Consider the following 21111-nt stretch of genomic DNA (forward strand, 5'->3'; position numbering starts at 1 on the left):
CACGGCCATCACCCCGAAACAAGCACCAGAAGATCCGCAATGATAGGGAAGTGAAATCAAAATGTAGAATTCAAAGTGCTGCAATGAGTCCTGAAAAAATGCATCTTTCGAACCTATGCAGGTGGATCCTGAAAGATGGCGAGATGTAGTGGATGTAATCAGCGCTGACGACAATTCCTCTTTCGACCCCATGAAGTTGGATCCGGAGAGATGGCTGGATGTAGTGGAGTGGCTGAAGACGTATTGAGTACATCTGTTAACTGTTGCATTGTGTATATTCGCGTATCTAAGATATATTTTTTCAGTGATTTCCAGTACTCCGAGCTAGAGTGATGTTGTGAATGCTCTATAATGTGTTCAGATGAAAGCCTTCCTTTTAAGTTCCAGAAGTGTTCACTTATTTCAGGATGACAACAATGTTATACTTCTATAGATGCGTGGCTTCGTCTGGTGGTTGTATCATCGGGACTGGTAAATGTTTGGTGTTTATGGTAGAAGGTGCCATGTCATCCTCTCACAGCTAATTGCGTGTTAAAGTTTATTCTAGACTTCGTCACGTTAAGGTGGTGCTTTGTAGTCCTATCGGACTACTTGTTGATGTGGTGTGATGCGCAGTGGTTGTGTGGTGGTTCAATTTCTAATTTTACTCTCGTGGTTAAGTGGTTTTGTTGATTTAAAGTTGGAGAAATACTGTGATCACAACTTTGCTCAATATTTTAAACATGTTCTTAATTTTCGATTTAAAGCTTTCGTGACTGCAGGGATTCATCTTCTTGGTTCTTTCAGGTAAAGTGACGTAGAATGGAAATAATAAAATAATAATATTTTATGATGTTTTATTTTTATTATTTTATTATTTCCATTCTACGTGACTTTACCGAAAGAACCAAGAAGATGTTCTTAAAAAATATTTTATCATTGTGTAATAAACAAAATAACTTAAAGTAATAGGTTTCAGAGTGTGCGTGGATTGCACGTTCGTTGTTCTTGTGTTTGATGGCTTGGACTTCTGGACGAATGGCTTCAGTCAAAAGGACGTCGATGGGGAAATCGACGTTTACGTGTTAGATTTTAAGAATATGTTTTAACTGTTGAATTCCTATTGGGAAATAATTTGCCTAGTTCCTTCCTGTTTGAGCATGCGTATGAATAAAGATTTCGATACGAGTATTAACGTGAATTTTCTTGCAGAACAATAAAGACCTGACATGTTAAAGATGACTAATCGTCCCTTATTGCTACAATGTTCATAGCGAACACGCGTGGAGGCGAGTTTCAGGTGAAGCATCTCCAGCACACAAGTTGACCCTCACCTGGCAGCATCGTGGCTGTCCGCTGATCACACTCATGACGTCACACTCATGACGTCACACGCACGAGCTGTAGGGGCGGGGCTCTGTCCGCTCAGTGGCGCTGTTTTCATTAATTTAGCACCACGAGCGGGGAGTCTCATCCCTGTAGTTCCCTGTTGTGGTGCCGCATTCATCACCACGTTGCCCCTCAATGATTTGTACGAAACGATATGAAAATAAGTTGTGTGTTCCACTATACAAACTTACACGAGTACACATATACACTCCCTTGTACACACACCCACACACGAGTTTACATACACCGCGGTGGAGAAAAATGCACGAATGTGCATCCACCCCGCTTTGTACACACAAAGATAAAGATCCCCCGTATAGCCTTAACAGACTGTAGGGGCAAGTGCTGTTAGCGAGCACCTATGAAGGCCGCAACGGTACACGAGGGGGTGGGTGGGCAGCACCACGCCCGACCGCCTTCGTCTCCCTCGTGGCAATGTTTACACACCGCACCAGGTACTCATTTGAGGCTGAGTCGACCTAGGGGAGGCCCGGGACCGGTTCAGATAATCGTCACTGGTGTTGGCCGTGAGCGGGAATCGAACCCGTGTAGCCGGGTTCATAGCGCAGCGCGCTAACCGCTACACCACCGCTCCCCACATATACACTCCGTTGTACACACACCCACACACGAGTGGACATACACAGTGCTGTAGGAAAATGCACGAATGTGCATACACACCGCTTTGTACATACACACACGGGTGCACATGCATACACGAGTGCGTACACCCATTTGTGCATTTATACATACGACACATATGTATAGATGCACAAATGAGTGTAAATGCATCGGGGTGTAGATACATGCACAGTGTAATTGCACACAGCAATATACATAAACACATGTGCACGTATACAGCAGTGTGCATGCTCAGGGATTGCGTTTCAACACACACAAATATGCGAGCACACGCGATTGTACATACATACACACACGTGTACAGACCCACACGTGTCCATGAACGAGTGTAAATACACACACGAGTGCACATACACACGAATATACCCACAGAGAAGTACACACCCATGTCCATACACATGGCTACAGTTCCCTGCTGTAATGGCTGGTGCTTATGCTAGAAGGTGGCATGTGTTGTAATTATTGCACAGCAAATGATGTGAGCGTGCTGTCTTGTTGATTCCAAACTTTGTCACGTTAAGGTGGTGCTTCGTAGTCCTATCGGATTACTTGTTGATGTAGTGTGATGCGCATTGGTTGTGAGGTGTTTCAATTCCTGATTTTACTCTCGTTGTTAAGTGGTCTTGTTGAGCTAAAGTTGGAGAAAGACATTGCTCACACACGCTTACAAGCGATACAATTTCGATTATCAATAAAAGTGTATGACAGCAATCGTAATAATTGTCGTGAATTAAATTAAACAAATCACCTTGATTTACTGACGCGCTCATATCAACACAAATACTTAAATATATTTTTCATAAAACAAAGTCAGTACAGTATATATTTGTACCTCTTAGTCGAAATCGAACTGGACATCAGCATTTTGATACTTCAGACTGTATGTCGATGTTAAATCCTCTAAACTTGCTTCAGTTTAAAGGACATTGTCGGGTGAATATTGGCAAATTATCACGAAGCACGAAATTATGCATGGATATGTATATCTTTATTTAAACGGAAGCATACAATTATGCAGTGAGATATGCATATGTATTAAGGTTAAATTGCAATGGCCGGATTAGCTAAGCTATGTTGCTACATATGCGGATTGTTAATGTAGAAATTAACAATTGAATGCAAAGTCGATGATAATCCAAGACGAGAACAAAGGAATTGAATGCTAGAGGGGAGTTATAAGGGGCTTAAAATCAGACCTCAAGACCATTTCGAGAGGGATTTCACTGAGGATAGACGCGCAACTCTTCGCTCTGCAGATTACCCTTCTCCTGCGAGACCCAGCCTGGCGAGCTCGATTGCCTGGCGACTGGGAGAGTTCGTGGCGATCTCTTCAGACGGGTTACAGGGACATCGACACGCCGTGCATCAACAAGTAAGTGTCTTCGTTAGTGGATACAACTGGTAGTCGCGTGTAGCCCGACTTACGAGACGTTACTGTGTGTCGGTTAGACGTTAGTGAGAGTTTGCTTTTTGGCGATTTGAGACAGACATCCACGCAGCTTAGAGGGTGCCTTTAACTCTCAACAACACCCGCGACTGTTACTCTGCTCTGAAGAATCAGTCACATGGAGCAGATAAACTATCCACATCGCCACGCACACACGGGCGAGAAGCCGTTCAGTTGCTCTGTGTGTGGGAAGGCATTTTCACGGAAATCCCATCTTAACAGACACCATAAAACACACGCGGGCGAGAAGCCGTTCAGTTGCTCTGTGTGTGGGAAGGCATTTTCACGGAAATCCCATCTTAACAGACACCATAAAATACACGCGGGCGAGAAGCCGTTCAATTGCTCTGTGTGTGGGAAGGCATTTTCACGGAAATCGAATCTTAACGATCACCAGAAGACACACACGGGCGAGAAGCCATTCAAATGCTCTGCGTGTGGGAAGGCATTTTCACATAAATCACATCTTAACAGACACCAGAAAACACACTCGGGTGAGAAGCCATTCAGTTGCTCTGTTTGTGGGAATGCATTTGCGGAGAAATCACATCTAAAGAGACACCAGAAAACACACACGAACGAGAAGCCATTCAATTGCGCTGTGTGCGGGAAGGCATTTTCACGGAAATAAAATCTTCAGTCACAAGAAAACACACTCGGGCTAGAAGCCATTTCATTGCTCTACGAGGGAGAGGACATGTTCACGGCCATCACCCCGAAACAAGCACCAGAAGATCCGCAATGATAGGGAAGTGAAATCAAAATGTAGAATTCAAAGTGCTGCAATGAGTCCTGAAAAAATGCATCTTTCGAACCTATGCAGGTGGATCCTGAAAGATGGCGAGATGTAGTGGATGTAATCAGCGCTGACGACAATTCCTCTTTCGACCCCATGAAGTTGGATCCGGAGAGATGGCTGGATGTAGTGGAGTGGCTGAAGACGTATTGAGTACATCTGTTAACTGTTGCCCTGTGTATATTCGTGTCTCTTAGATATATTTTTTCAGTGATTTCCAGTACTCCGAGCTAGAGTGATGTTGTGAATGGTCTATACTGTGTTCAGATGAACGTATTCCTTTTAATTTCCAGAAGTGTTCACTTATTTCAGGATGACAACAATGTTATACTTCTATAGATGCGTTGCTTCGTCTGATGGTTGTATCATCGGGACTGGTAAATGTTTGGTGTTTATGGTAGAAGGTGCCATGTCATCCTCTCACAGCTAATTGCGTGTTAAAGTTTATTCTAGACTTCGTCACGTTAAGGTGGTGCTTCGTAGTCCTATCGGACTACTTGTTGATGTGGTGTGATGCGCAGTGGTTGTGTGGTGGTTCAATTTCTAATTTTACTCTCGTGGTTAAGTGGTTTTGTTGATTTAAAGTTGGAGAAATACTGTGATCACAACTTTGCTCAATATTTTAAACATGTTCTTTAATTTTTTTTATCATTGTGTAATAAACAAAATAACTTAAAGTATAGGTTTCAGAGTGTGCGTGGATTGCACGTTCGTTGTTCTTGTGTTTGATTGCTTCAGTCGAAAAGGACGTCAATGGGGAAATCGACGTTTACGTGTTAGATTTTAAGAATATGTTTTAACTGTTGAATTCCTATTGGGAAATAATTTGCCTAGTTCCTTCCTGTTTGAGCAAGCGTATTAAAAAATATTTCGATACGAGTGTTAACGTGAATTTTCTTGCAGATTAATAAAGACCTGAATTGTTTTTAAAGATGACTGATCGTACGTTATTTCAACCATATCCTTCCTTTAAAAAAACACGGACGAGTAGACATACACACACAAGTGTGCTTATAAACACGACTTTCTATACAGCGGTGTGCATTCACACACGAGTGTGCATGTGTCTCTACGAGTTTTAACTTTAATATCCTTATAAAACAGAAGTGATACCATTTCGATTATCAATAAAAGTGTATGACAGCAATAGTAATAATTGTCGTGAATTAAATTAAACAAATCACCTTGATTTACTGACGCGCTCATATCAACACAAATACTTAAATATTTTTTTATAAAACAAAGTCAGTACAGTATACATTTGCACCTCTTAGTCGAAATCGAACCGGACATCAGCATTTTGATACTTCAGACTCTATGTCGATGTTAAATCCTCTAAACTTGCATCAGTTTAAAGGACATTGTCGGGTGAATATTGGCAAATTAACACGAAGCACTGAATTATGCATGGATATGTAGATCGTTATTTAAACGGAAGCGTACAATTATGCAGTGAGATATGCATATGTATTAAGGTTAAATTACAATGGCCGGATTAGCTAAGCTATGTTGCTACATATGCGGATTGTTAATGTAAAAATTAACAATTGAATGCAAAGTCGATGATAATCCAAGACGAGAACAAAGGATTTGAATGCTAGAGGGGAGTTATAAGGGGCTTAAAATTAGACCTCAAGACCATTTCGAGAGGGATTTCGCTGAGGATAGACGCTCAACTCCTCGCGTCTCCTGCGAGACCCAGCCTGGCGAGCACAATTGCCTGGCGACTGGGAGAGTTCGTGGCGACCTTTCAGACGGGTTACAGGGACATCGACACGCCGTGCATCAACAAGTAAGTGTCTTCGTTAGTGGATAAAACTGGTAGTCGCGTGTAGCCCGACTTACGAGACGTTACTGTGTGTCGGTTAGACGTTAGTGAGAGTTTGCTTCTTGGCGATTTGAGACAGACATCCACGCAGCTTAGAGGGTGCCTTTAACTCTCAACAACACCCGCGACTGTTACTCTGCTCTGAAGAATCAGTTACATGGAGCAGATAAACTATTCACAGCGCCACGCACACACGGGCCAGAAGCCGTTCAGTTGCTCTGTGTGTGGGAAAGCATTTTCACTGAAATCAAATCTTAACACTCACCAGAAAACACACTCGGGCGAGAAGCCATTCAATTGCTCTGTGTGTGGGAAGGCATTTGCGGATAAATCAAATCTTAACAGTCACCAGAAGACACACTCGGGCGAAAAACCATTCAATTGCGCTGTGTGCGGGAAGGCATTTTCACGGAAATCAATTCTTATAGATCACCAAAAAACACACTCGGGCGAGAAGCCATTCAGGTGCTCTCTTTGTGGGAAGGCATTTGCATGGAAGTCAGCTCTTCACAGGCACCAGAAAACACACTCGGGTGAAAAGACATTTAATTGCTCTACGAGGGAGAGGACATGTTCACAGTCATCACCCCGAAACAAGCATCAGAACATCCGCAATGATCGGGAAATGAAATCAAAAAGGGAAATGCAGAGTGCCTCAATGAGTCCTGAAAAAAATTCATCTTTCGAACCTTTGCAGGTGATCATGAGATATTGCTGAATGTAGCGGATGTAATGAGTCCTGACGACAATTCCTCTTTCGAACCTATGCAGTTAGATACTGAGAGACGGCTAGATGTAGTGGATGTAATCAGCGCTAACGACAATTCCACTTTCGACCCCATGAAGTTGGATCCGGAGAGATGGCTGGATGTAGCGGAGTGGCTGAAGACTCAAACGTATTGAGTACATCTGTTAACTGTTGCCCTGTGAATATTCGTGTCTCTTAGATAATTTTTTTCAGTAATTTCCAGTACTCCGAGCTAGAGTGATGTTGTGAATGCTCTATAATGTGTTCAGATGAACGTATTCCTTTTAAGTTCCAGAAGTGTTCACTTATTTCAGGATGACAACAATGTTATACTTCTATAGATGCGTTGCTTCGTCTGGTGGTTGTATCATCGGGACTGGTAAATGTTTGGTGTTTATGGTAGAAGGTGCCATGTCATCCTCTCACAGCTAATTGCGTGTTAAAGTTTATTCTAGACTTCGTCACGTTAAGGTGGTGCTTTGAAGTCCTATCGGACTACTTGTTGATGTTTTGTGAAGCGCAGTGGTTGTGTGGTGGTTCAATTTCTAATTTTACTCTCGTGGTTAAGTGGTTTTGTTGAGCTAAAGTCGGAGAAATACTGTGATCACAACTTTACTCAATATTTTAAACATGTTCTTTAATTTTTTTTTATCATTGTGTAATAAATAAAATAACTTAAAATAATTGATTTAAGATTGTGCGTGGATTGCACGTTCGTTGTTCTTGTGTTTGATTGCTTCAGTCGAAAAGGACGTCAATGGGGAAATCGACGTTTACGTGTTAGATTTTAAGAATATGTTTTAACTGTTGAATTCCTATTGGGAAATAATTTGCCTAGTTCCTTCCTGTTTGAGCAAGCGTATTAAAAAAGATTTCGATACGAGTGTTAACGTGAATTTTCTTGCAGATTAATAAAGACCTGAATTGTTTTTAAAGATGACTGATCGTACGTTATTTCAACCATATCCTTCCTTTAAAAAACACGGACGAGTAGACATACACACACAAGTGTGCTTATAAACACGACTTTCTATACAGCGGTGTGCATTCACACACGAGTGTGCATGTGTTTCTACGCGTTTTAACTTTAATATCCTTATAAAACAGAAGTGATACCATTTCGATTATCAATAAAAGTGTATGACAGCAATAGTAATAATTGTCGTGAATTAAATTAAACAAATCACCTTGATTTACTGACGCGCTCATATCAACACAAATACTTAAATATTTTTTTATAAAACAAAGTCAGTACAGTATACATTTGCACCTCTTAGTCGAAATCGAACCGGACATCAGCATTTTGATACTTCAGACTCTATGTCGATGTTAAATCCTCTAAACTTGCATCAGTTTAAAGGACATTGTCGGGTGAATATTGGCAAATTAACACGAAGCACTGAATTATGCATGGATATGTAGATCGTTATTTAAACGGAAGCGTACAATTATGCAGTGAGATATGCATATGTATTAAGGTTAAATTACAATGGCCGGATTAGCTAAGCTATGTTGCTACATATGCGGATTGTTAATGTATAAATTAACAATTGAATGCAAAGTCGATGATAATCCAAGACGAGAACAAAGGATTTGAATGCTAGAGGGGAGTTATAAGGGGCTTAAAATTAGACCTCAAGACCATTTCGAGAGGGATTTCGCTGAGGATAGACGCTCAACTCCTCGCGTCTCCTGCGAGACCCAGCCTGGCGAGCACAATTGCCTGGCGACTGGGAGAGTTCGTGGCGACCTTTCAGACGGGTTACAGGGACATCGACACGCCGTGCATCAACAAGTAAGTGTCTTCGTTAGTGGATAAAACTGGTAGTCGCGTGTAGCCCGACTTACGAGACGTTACTGTGTGTCGGTTAGACGTTAGTGAGAGTTTGCTTCTTGGCGATTTGAGACAGACATCCACGCAGCTTAGAGGGTGCCTTTAACTCTCAACAACACCCGCGACTGTTACTCTGCTCTGAAGAATCAGTTACATGGAGCAGATAAACTATTCACAGCGCCACGCACACACGGGCCAGAAGCCGTTCAGTTGCTCTGTGTGTGGGAAAGCATTTTCACTGAAATCAAATCTTAACACTCACCAGAAAACACACTCGGGCGAGAAGCCATTCAATTGCTCTGTGTGTGGGAAGGCATTTGCGGATAAATCAAATCTTAACAGTCACCAGAAGACACACTCGGGCGAAAAACCATTCAATTGCGCTGTGTGTGCTGGAAGGCATTTTCACGGAAATCAATTCTTATAGATCACCAAAAAACACACTCGGGCGAGAAGCCATTCAGGTGCTCTCTTTGTGGGAAGGCATTTGCATGGAAGTCAGCTCTTCACAGGCACCAGAAAACACACTCGGGTGAAAAGACATTTAATTGCTCTACGAGGGAGAGGACATGTTCACAGTCATCACCCCGAAACAAGCATCAAAGTGCTGAAATGAGTCCTGAAAAAAAATGCATCTTTCGAACCTATGCAGTTGGATCCTGAGAGATGGCTGAATGTAGTGGATGTGTAATGCGGGCGTAAATGGGCGGGGCGGATATGACGATCCGAGAGGGAGGAGTCAGGGTGACGTGGGGGAGAAGTTATAGCGGGGAGAGAGGAAGCTATCTGGGGGCAGTCGGGGGAGTGAAGGGTGGTGAACACGTTGGGTGGTCGCCGTGCCTCAGCCTGGTGGCTGAGGGGCTCATGACGGCGCCAGCCAGCGGGGTGGAAGAGAGAGTGGAGGATTGAGGTTGGAAATGGCGAGATAGCCATAGAGGCCACGAAGGGCTGACATTGGGAGGTGGCGAGATCGCCACGCACGGAGGAACAGGGAGCAGCGATGGAGCTGCTGGGGGAGCAGCCAGAGGGCTGTACCAAGAGCCTGCAGCGGAGCTGCAGGAGCGTGGAAGGCTACGGGAGCGAAGGCAGATGTGGGGCTGCCAGGGAGAGAGTCTCAGGAGGAGTGCCGTGTGGGAAGGAGAACGCGAACCCCAAATAAAGGACACGGAGTCAGCGAGAAGTGTTCGAGTCCTTTTATTACACTGGAGTCAGAAGTGAAACGGCATCTCAAAACAACTGAGAGAAAGAAGAAAAAAAAATATTCCTGCTAAATCATCCGACGACGACGACCTTCCTCAGACAGTGGACCTGCCTGCGATGGAAGAGGAGATCCGTTCTGGAACGAGTACGGGTCCGGGTGAGCAAGGTGTCGCCGCGTCGGTGGACCTGTCTGTGCCGGAGGATGCCAACTTACGATGGAGACAGATGGTGATGCAGATGGGGACCTTGAAAATCGTGCTGGCGCAACTGTGAGTTCACCACGCCGAGGACGACGTCGGGGAGGCCCGGTGGTGATCCGCAGGCCTCTGCCTTTCCTGCGCTGCCAGCGCCATTGCCACGTGGCACGAAGACGCCATCTTGGGCGTGGCAGGGGAGAAACGGCGGGAAGCCGCCATCTTGTCTTCACCGCGGCGGGAGGACGCCGCCATCTTCAACATCGCGGCGGAGAGGCAGCCTTGCGCTGCCATCTGGAGGTGCCGCGGGGTGAGCAGCCTGCTGTGAGCTGCTGTTTTTCGAGGGGGTGCTGCGAGGAGAAGACGCCGATGCTGCAGCTGCTGGGGCGGGAGCTTCCCGTCCTGGCTCGGGTGCGTGACAACGGAGCCGTCAAGTCGCCGAACGAGTTCTGCGAGGCGTCTCAAGTTGCCACCCTGCTGTCCTCTTCTTGCTGCAGCCCCGGGCGAGTCATAACGATACGCACCCGGCCTTAACACACACCTCACTCATCTTTCGAGGGCCGGGGGGGCTATTTTGGTTTTCTCTTATGACTCGATTGTGCGGAGCGCGGTTCGGACTGTGTGTATGTGTGTGTAATAACGATGAACGCGCTATCTGCTTGTTAATGGTGTCAATGTAAGTGTGTGCGTGTGTTGAGAATGGACGGAGAGTCTGCTGTATTTGCTGAGTGTCAAATTGTGTGTGTGCGCTGCTGCGTGGAGTTGTTATCTTGATGGTGAAGTTAATTATTAACTTGGGAGCGTCGGGTATCTTGCGCTGTATTATCTCGTGGGTTGCCTTGTGCGATGGGCTTAATTGAAAAAATATATATTTTTTTGGTGTATTGTGCTGCGAGGTGCTGTGTGCGATGCGATTGTTGCAAGAGAGAGAATAATTGTGTTGTTGCTGCAAAGTTACGACAGGATTAATGGTGTGTTGGTTGCCTGCTGATCTGCTTGCTATTGTGCTTAAATGTACGCGTGTGATCGCGATATGCTGATTGCATGTGCTGTTATACCGTTCTGTATGGTTATGGGGTGCGATGCAGTGGTTGACTATTGGAATTGAGATTGTTATTATATTGTGCGTACTTGTTGGAAATTGGTAACAAATTCGAGGGGGACCCAAATATTTGGTTGTATGGTTGTTGTGCACACGAGATTGCGTGTATATTATAGAGGGGGACCCTAAAAATTTGGTTGTATGGGTGTTGTGCACACGAGATTGCGTGTATATTATAGGGGTAATTGAGCTTTTTGAAAATGGGGGGGCGCGATGACGCCGTTGTGGGTGGCTTAGATGTTAATGCTAATGGGATCGTAAATGGGCGCCAAGTGGCGTCGTGTATTGGTTGATTGCATGCAGCCACGAGTTGCTTGGCGAGTTGGGTTGTGTAACCAATGTGGTTGGTAAAATATTGGTTAAAAATTCCACGATATGACAGCTGTGCGCAGCAAGCTGGGGCTGTGCGTCTATCGTTGGTGGGGTTGTTATAACGTGACGGGGGATGCGTCTTGTGACCCCCAGCTAAGGGAAGCTGGGGTGCACGAATGGAGAAAACTGGCCACGTGTTCGCACGTTGGGCCGCCATTTTGCGCGCACGCGGGGTATGGCGACGATGCGCTTTGCGGAAAGGGCCGCCATTTTGAGTGCGCGCGAGATATTGCGCGAACGCGCTGGGCAAAGGGGGCCGCCATTTTGAGCGCGCGGGAAAAACCGCGGTGGGGCAAATATTCCATCTGTTATGCCTGCCATTGTTGATTGGGTGATGCACGAGTTGTGGTCACATCGGCCTATGGCTGATGGCTGACCTGACAGCCCGGAGGCGAAACCTCCGTGGTATGTCTTAAACTAATGGGCCATGTGCTCATATGGCTCGGGGAGTCATGGTTCAGTTGTGCGGTGGCAGACTGAACCTGGTGTGCCGGGGGCTCACGGGATCTGGGTTAGGGTGTTATTGTCTCTATAAGAGAACATTGCCCCGTGGGGGGAGTACAGGGGGTCTGGCATTGCCGGGGGATGAACCTTCCCTGGGCTATAAAGCATCGGACTATACGAGGCTGGTGTGTGTCCATCTCTGATGGGATAGTAAGGGAGGAGCGTGGCCGAGTTGCTGCTCATCCCCGAAATTGCACTAGCTGAGAGTATGGTCAGTGGATGTTGCTGTGGGTTGACGACCACGGTGGGGGTTAGGGCGAGTTAAACGTTACCGCTGGGGAGCGTGGCTCTCTCCACGCGAGGGTGTGCGATTAGGCGTTTTGTTGGGTTGCTGAGAGTGACCGTGGGTACATGCTGTGTACGTGCGATGTCTGCTGGTCCCCAAGGGAGGACTGCTGGTGGGTAAGAGCAGGAAATTTTGTTGTTGTTGTTGTCACGTGTAAATAATATTGTTGTTAAAATGTAAATACTGGGGCATCCATTGCGTTATTTTGGGTATTTATGGGGAGTTTTTTTTAAGCGGGCTGGATTTACATCATCTCCACTACCCTGAGGCCGGGTGGCTGTCGTGTACGACATGCGGATGTGCGTTGTTGTGCTGTGCCTCAGGGGATTGGATTCTCCTTCTCGTCACAGATTCTTCAGCTCCCGTCGCACTGGGTGTTACCTGGTGTGCTAGCTGGATGAGGACTTGAAGGAGCAATTGAGCGCCGTTCGTCGTTCTGCTCTACCACTTGCTCTTTGACGTTGGACTTGAGCCGAGCGGATGGAACTGCAACATGGACACGCACTAAAACATCACATTTCTGGGTTGTGCGCGTTGGCCGTTCTTGCGTGTCAGTTGCCGTTGTTGTTCATTGTGCCATTCTTATTCTTGTTGTTGTTGCGCGGAGGACAGGCCGGTGTTCTGTTCCAGTTCCTGATACCTCCCCTTTCGTTGCTTGTGTTGTTGTTATAATCTCCGTAACAATTGAATGCAAAGTCGATGATAATCCAAGACGAGAACAAAGGATTTGAATGCTAGAGGGGAGTTATAAGGGGCTTAAAATCAGACCTCAAGACCATTTCGAGAGGGATTTCGCTGAGGATAGACGTTCAACTCCTCGCTTCTCCTGCGAGACCCAGCCTGGCGAGCACAATTGCCTGGCGACTGGGAGAGTTCGTGGCGACCTTTCAGACGGGTTACAGGGACATCGACACGCCGTGCATCAACAAGTAAGTGTCTTCGTTAGTGGATAAAACTGGTAGTCGCGTGTAGCCCGACTTACGAGACGTTACTGTGTGTCGGTTAGACGTTAGTGAGAGTTTGCTTCTTGGCGATTTGAGACAGACATCCACGCAGCTTAGAGGGTGCCTTTAACTCTCAACAACACCCGCGACTGTTACTCTGCTCTGAAGAATCAGTTACATGGAGCAGATAAACTATTCACAGCGCCACGCACACACGGGCCAGAAGCCGTTCAGTTGCTCTGTGTGTGGGAAAGCATTTTCACTGAAATCAAATCTTAACACTCACCAGAAAACACACTCGGGCGAGAAGCCATTCAATTGCTCTGTGTGTGGGAAGGCATTTGCGGATAAATCAAATCTTAACAGTCACCAGAAGACACACTCGGGCGAAAAACCATTCAATTGCGCTGTGTGTGCTGGAAGGCATTTTCACGGAAATCAATTCTTATAGATCACCAAAAAACACACTCGGGCGAGAAGCCATTCAGGTGCTCTCTTTGTGGGAAGGCATTTGCATGGAAGTCAGCTCTTCACAGGCACCAGAAAACACACTCGGGTGAAAAGACATTTAATTGCTCTACGAGGGAGAGGACATGTTCACAGTCATCACCCCGAAACAAGCATCAAAGTGCTGAAATGAGTCCTGAAAAAAAATGCATCTTTCGAACCTATGCAGTTGGATCCTGAGAGATGGCTGAATGTAGTGGATGTGTAATGCGGGCGTAAATGGGCGGGGCGGATATGACGATCCGAGAGGGAGGAGTCAGGGTGACGTGGGGGAGAAGTTATAGCGGGGAGAGAGGAAGCTATCTGGGGGCAGTCGGGGGAGTGAAGGGTGGTGAACACGTTGGGTGGTCGCCGTGCCTCAGCCTGGTGGCTGAGGGGCTCATGACGGCGCCAGCCAGCGGGGTGGAAGAGAGAGTGGAGGATTGAGGTTGGAAATGGCGAGATAGCCATAGAGGCCACGAAGGGCTGACATTGGGAGGTGGCGAGATCGCCACGCACGGAGGAACAGGGAGCAGCGATGGAGCTGCTGGGGGAGCAGCCAGAGGGCTGTACCAAGAGCCTGCAGCGGAGCTGCAGGAGCGTGGAAGGCTACGGGAGCGAAGGCAGATGTGGGGCTGCCAGGGAGAGAGTCTCAGGAGGAGTGCCGTGTGGGAAGGAGAACGCGAACCCCAAATAAAGGACACGGAGTCAGCGAGAAGTGTTCGAGTCCTTTTATTACACTGGAGTCAGAAGTGAAACGGCATCTCAAAACAACTGAGAGAAAGAAGAAAAAAAAATATTCCTGCTAAATCATCCGACGACGACGACCTTCCTCAGACAGTGGACCTGCCTGCGATGGAAGAGGAGATCCGTTCTGGAACGAGTACGGGTCCGGGTGAGCAAGGTGTCGCCGCGTCGGTGGACCTGTCTGTGCCGGAGGATGCCAACTTACGATGGAGACAGATGGTGATGCAGATGGGGACCTTGAAAATCGTGCTGGCGCAACTGTGAGTTCACCACGCCGAGGACGACGTCGGGGAGGCCCGGTGGTGATCCGCAGGCCTCTGCCTTTCCTGCGCTGCCAGCGCCATTGCCACGTGGCACGAAGACGCCATCTTGGGCGTGGCAGGGGAGAAACGGCGGGAAGCCGCCATCTTGTCTTCACCGCGGCGGGAGGACGCCGCCATCTTCAACATCGCGGCGGAGAGGCAGCCTTGCGCTGCCATCTGGAGGTGCCGCGGGGTGAGCAGCCTGCTGTGAGCTGCTGTTTTTCGAGGGGGTGCTGCGAGGAGAAGACGCCGATGCTGCAGCTGCTGGGGCGGGAGCTTCCCGTCCTGGCTCGGGTGCGTGACAACGGAGCCGTCAAGTCGCCGAACGAGTTCTGCGAGGCGTCTCAAGTTGCCACCCTGCTGTCCTCTTCTTGCTGCAGCCCCGGGCGAGTCATAACGATACGCACCCGGCCTTAACACACACCTCACTCATCTTTCGAGGGCCGGGGGGGCTATTTTGGTTTTCTCTTATGACTCGATTGTGCGGAGCGCGGTTCGGACTGTGTGTATGTGTGTGTAATAACGATGAACGCGCTATCTGCTTGTTAATGGTGTCAATGTAAGTGTGTGCGTGTGTTGAGAATGGACGGAGAGTCTGCTGTATTTGCTGAGTGTCAAATTGTGTGTGTGCGCTGCTGCGTGGAGTTGTTATCTTGATGGTGAAGTTAATTATTAACTTGGGAGCGTCGGGTATCTTGCGCTGTATTATCTCGTGGGTTGCCTTGTGCGATGGGCTTAATTGAAAAAATATATATTTTTTTGGTGTATTGTGCTGCGAGGTGCTGTGTGCGATGCGATTGTTGCAAGAGAGAGAATAATTGTGTTGTTGCTGCAAAGTTACGACAGGATTAATGGTGTGTTGGTTGCCTGCTGATCTGCTTGCTATTGTGCTTAAATGTACGCGTGTGATCGCGATATGCTGATTGCATGTGCTGTTATACCGTTCTGTATGGTTATGGGGTGCGATGCAGTGGTTGACTATTGGAATTGAGATTGTTATTATATTGTGCGTACTTGTTGGAAATTGGTAACAAATTCGAGGGGGACCCAAATATTTGGTTGTATGGTTGTTGTGCACACGAGATTGCGTGTATATTATAGAGGGGGACCCTAAAAATTTGGTTGTATGGGTGTTGTGCACACGAGATTGCGTGTATATTATAGGGGTAATTGAGCTTTTTGAAAATGGGGGGGCGCGATGACGCCGTTGTGGGTGGCTTAGATGTTAATGCTAATGGGATCGTAAATGGGCGCCAAGTGGCGTCGTGTATTGGTTGATTGCATGCAGCCACGAGTTGCTTGGCGAGTTGGGTTGTGTAACCAATGTGGTTGGTAAAATATTGGTTAAAAATTCCACGATATGACAGCTGTGCGCAGCAAGCTGGGGCTGTGCGTCTATCGTTGGTGGGGTTGTTATAACGTGACGGGGGATGCGTCTTGTGACCCCCAGCTAAGGGAAGCTGGGGTGCACGAATGGAGAAAACTGGCCACGTGTTCGCACGTTGGGCCGCCATTTTGCGCGCACGCGGGGTATGGCGACGATGCGCTTTGCGGAAAGGGCCGCCATTTTGAGTGCGCGCGAGATATTGCGCGAACGCGCTGGGCAAAGGGGGCCGCCATTTTGAGCGCGCGGGAAAAACCGCGGTGGGGCAAATATTCCATCTGTTATGCCTGCCATTGTTGATTGGGTGATGCACGAGTTGTGGTCACATCGGCCTATGGCTGATGGCTGACCTGACAGCCCGGAGGCGAAACCTCCGTGGTATGTCTTAAACTAATGGGCCATGTGCTCATATGGCTCGGGGAGTCATGGTTCAGTTGTGCGGTGGCAGACTGAACCTGGTGTGCCGGGGGCTCACGGGATCTGGGTTAGGGTGTTATTGTCTCTATAAGAGAACATTGCCCCGTGGGGGGAGTACAGGGGGTCTGGCATTGCCGGGGGATGAACCTTCCCTGGGCTATAAAGCATCGGACTATACGAGGCTGGTGTGTGTCCATCTCTGATGGGATAGTAAGGGAGGAGCGTGGCCGAGTTGCTGCTCATCCCCGAAATTGCACTAGCTGAGAGTATGGTCAGTGGATGTTGCTGTGGGTTGACGACCACGGTGGGGGTTAGGGCGAGTTAAACGTTACCGCTGGGGAGCGTGGCTCTCTCCACGCGAGGGTGTGCGATTAGGCGTTTTGTTGGGTTGCTGAGAGTGACCGTGGGTACATGCTGTGTACGTGCGATGTCTGCTGGTCCCCAAGGGAGGACTGCTGGTGGGTAAGAGCAGGAAATTTTGTTGTTGTTGTTGTCACGTGTAAATAATATTGTTGTTAAAATGTAAATACTGGGGCATCCATTGCGTTATTTTGGGTATTTATGGGGAGTTTTTTTTAAGCGGGCTGGATTTACATCATCTCCACTACCCTGAGGCCGGGTGGCTGTCGTGTACGACATGCGGATGTGCGTTGTTGTGCTGTGCCTCAGGGGATTGGATTCTCCTTCTCGTCACAGATTCTTCAGCTCCCGTCGCACTGGGTGTTACCTGGTGTGCTAGCTGGATGAGGACTTGAAGGAGCAATTGAGCGCCGTTCGTCGTTCTGCTCTACCACTTGCTCTTTGACGTTGGACTTGAGCCGAGCGGATGGAACTGCAACATGGACACGCACTAAAACATCACATTTCTGGGTTGTGCGCGTTGGCCGTTCTTGCGTGTCAGTTGCCGTTGTTGTTCATTGTGCCATTCTTATTCTTGTTGTTGTTGCGCGGAGGACAGGCCGGTGTTCTGTTCCAGTTCCTGATACCTCCCCTTTCGTTGCTTGTGTTGTTGTTATAATCTCCGTAACAATTGAATGCAAAGTCGATGATAATCCAAGACGAGAACAAAGGATTTGAATGCTAGAGGGGAGTTATAAGGGGCTTAAAATCAGACCTCAAGACCATTTCGAGAGGGATTTCGCTGAGGATAGACGTTCAACTCCTCGCTTCTCCTGCGAGACCCAGCCTGGCGAGCACAATTGCCTGGCGACTGGGAGAGTTCGTGGCGACCTTTCAGACGGGTTACAGGGACATCGACACGCCGTGCATCAACAAGTAAGTGTCTTCGTTAGTGGATAAAACTGGTAGTCGCGTGTAGCCCGACTTACGAGACGTTACTGTGTGTCGGTTAGACGTTAGTGAGAGTTTGCTTCTTGGCGATTTGAGACAGACATCCACGCAGCTTAGAGGGTGCCTTTAACTCTCAACAACACCCGCGACTGTTACTCTGCTCTGAAGAATCAGTTACATGGAGCAGATAAACTATTCACAGCGCCACGCACACACGGGCCAGAAGCCGTTCAGTTGCTCTGTGTGTGGGAAAGCATTTTCACTGAAATCAAATCTTAACACTCACCAGAAAACACACTCGGGCGAGAAGCCATTCAATTGCTCTGTGTGTGGGAAGGCATTTGCGGATAAATCAAATCTTAACAGTCACCAGAAGACACACTCGGGCGAAAAACCATTCAATTGCGCTGTGTGTGCTGGAAGGCATTTTCACGGAAATCAATTCTTATAGATCACCAAAAAACACACTCGGGCGAGAAGCCATTCAGGTGCTCTCTTTGTGGGAAGGCATTTGTATGGAAGTCAGCTCTTCACAGGCACCAGAAAACACACTCGGGTGAAAAGACATTTAATTGCTCTACGAGGGAGAGGACATGTTCACAGTCATCACCCCGAAACAAGCATCAAAGTGCTGAAATGAGTCCTGAAAAAAAATGCATCTTTCGAACCTATGCAGTTGGATCCTGAGAGATGGCTGAATGTAGTGGATGTGTAATGCGGGCGTAAATGGGCGGGGCGGATATGACGATCCGAGAGGGAGGAGTCAGGGTGACGTGGGGGAGAAGTTATAGCGGGGAGAGAGGAAGCTATCTGGGGGCAGTCGGGGGAGTGAAGGGTGGTGAACACGTTGGGTGGTCGCCGTGCCTCAGCCTGGTGGCTGAGGGGCTCATGACGGCGCCAGCCAGCGGGGTGGAAGAGAGAGTGGAGGATTGAGGTTGGAGATGGCGAGATAGCCACAGAGGCCACGAAGGGCTGAGGTAGGAAGTGGCGAGATAGCCACAGAGGCCACGAAGGGCTGAGGTAGGAAGTGGCGAGATAGCCACAGAGGCCACGAAGGGCTGAGGTAGGAAATGGCGAGATAGCCATAGAGGCCACGAAGGGCTGACGTTGGGAGGTGGCGAGATCGCCACGCACGGAGGAACAGGGAGCAGCGATGGAGCTGCTGTGGGGGCAGCCGGAGGGCTGCACCAAGAGCCTGCAGCGGAGCTGCAGGAGCGTGGAAGGCTACGGGAGCGAAGGCAGATGTGGGGCTGCCAGGGAGAGAGTCTCAGGAGGAGTGCCGTGTGGGAAGGAGAACGCGAACCCCAAATAAAGGACACGGAGTCAGCAAGAAGTGTCTGAGTCCTTTTTATTACAGAAGTATAACATTGTTGGCATCCTGAAATAAGTGAACATTTCTGGAACTTAAAAGGAATACGTTCATCTCAACACAGTATAGACCATTCACAACATCACTCTAGCTCGGAGTACTGGAAATCACTGAAAATATATCTAAGAGACACGAATATACACAGGGCAACAGTTAACAGATGTACTCAATACGTTTGAGTCTTCAGCCACTCCACTACATCCAGCCATCTCTCTGGATCCAACTTCATGGGGTCGAAAGTGGAATTTCCTTTAGAACTCATGACTTCACTTTCGAATCCAGCTTTTTATTCCTGATGACTTGTGAAGCGTTTTCTAACCGTGAAAATGCTTCAAACACACAGAGCAATCAAACATATTTGTTCAAATGATCACACTAGCTTGGAGTACTGCTGCAAATCACTGATTCAAAAAGAGTTGTACGTTATTAATTGATCTTACAGAGATACAGACATGCACGTTCCAGGACTTCAACAGCTAAAAGAAGTGCTCAAAACTTTGATTTTCCAGCCACTCCAGCAGCCATTTTTGAGTATCCAACTGCATGGGGTCGAAAGTGGAATTGTCTTCAGCGCTGATTACATCCACTACATCTAGCCATCTCTCAGGATCCAACTGCATGGGGTCGAAAGATGAATTGTCGTCAGGACTCATTACATCCGCTACATTCAACGATCTCTCAGGATCCACCTGCCTAGGTTCGAAAGATGCATTTTTTTCAGGACTCATTTCAGCACTTTGAATTTCACTATTTGATTTCACTTCCCTATCATTGCGGATCTTCTGATGCTTGTTTCGGGGTGATGACCGTGAACATGTCCTCTCCCTCGGAGAGCAATTGATTCGCTTTTCACCCGAGTGTGTTTTCTGGTGTCTGTTAAGATTTGATTTATCCGCAAATGCCTTTCCACAAATAGAGCAATTGAACGGCTTCTCGCCCGTGTGTGTTTTCTGATGACTGTGAAGATATGATTTATGTGAAAATGCCTTCCCACAAACAGAGCACTTGAACGGCTTCTCGCCAGTGTGTGTTTTCTGGTGACTGTGAAGATTTGATTTCTCTGCAAATGCCTTCCCACAAACAGAGCACCTGAATGGCTTCTCGCCTGTGTGTGTTTTCTGGTGACTGTGAAGATGTGATTTCCGTGAAAATGCCTTCCCACACAAAGAGCACATGAACGGCTTCTCGCCCGTGTGTGCGTGGCGCTGTGGAGAGTGTATCTGCTCCATGTGACTGATTCTTCAGAGCAGAGTAATAGTCGCGGGTGTTGTTGAGAGTTAAAGGCACCCTCTAAGCTGCGTGGATGTCTGTCTCAAATCGCCAAGAATCAAATTCTCACTAACGTCTAACCGAGACAATAACGCCACGTAAGTCGAACTACACACGCTATTACCAGTTTATCCACTAACGAAGACACTTACTTGTTGATGTACGGCGTGTCGATGTCCCTGTAACCCGTCTGAAGAGATCGCCACGAACTCTCCGAGTCGCCAGGCAATCGTGCTCGCCAGGCTGGGTCTCGCAGGAGAAGGGTAATCTGCAGAGCGAGGAGTCGAGCGTCTATCCTCAGTGAAATCCCTCTGGAAATGGTCTTGAGGTCTGATTTTAAGCCCCTTATAACTCCCCTCTAGCATACAAATCCTTTGTTCTCGACTTGGCCATTGCATTCAATAGTTAATTTCTACATTTACAATCCGCATATTAATCAACATAGCTTAACTAATTAAACTTTAATATGTATGTACATCCCACTGTTTGAATAATTACATACATTTACATGCATAATTCCGTGTTTATTGTTAATTTATTCACCCGCAATTTCATAAACTTTACATTTTATTGTTATGTTTT

General features: G+C 47.4%; 2 pseudogenes; one reads left to right on the forward strand and one right to left on the reverse strand.

Annotated features, from left to right (window-relative positions):
- The window catches only part of LOC133362194 (zinc finger protein 721-like), a 45500-nt pseudogene extending 38455 nt beyond the window's left edge, over positions 1 to 7045 (forward strand).
- Positions 1 to 21111, reverse strand: part of LOC133362195 (uncharacterized) — a 426135-nt pseudogene that overhangs the window by 359050 nt on the left and 45974 nt on the right.

This window comes from Lethenteron reissneri, unplaced genomic scaffold (genome assembly GCF_015708825.2).
Source record: "Lethenteron reissneri isolate LAM-NWPU_2019-01 unplaced genomic scaffold, ASM1570882v1 scaffold_140, whole genome shotgun sequence".
Lineage (NCBI taxonomy): Eukaryota > Metazoa > Chordata > Hyperoartia > Petromyzontiformes > Petromyzontidae > Lethenteron > Lethenteron reissneri.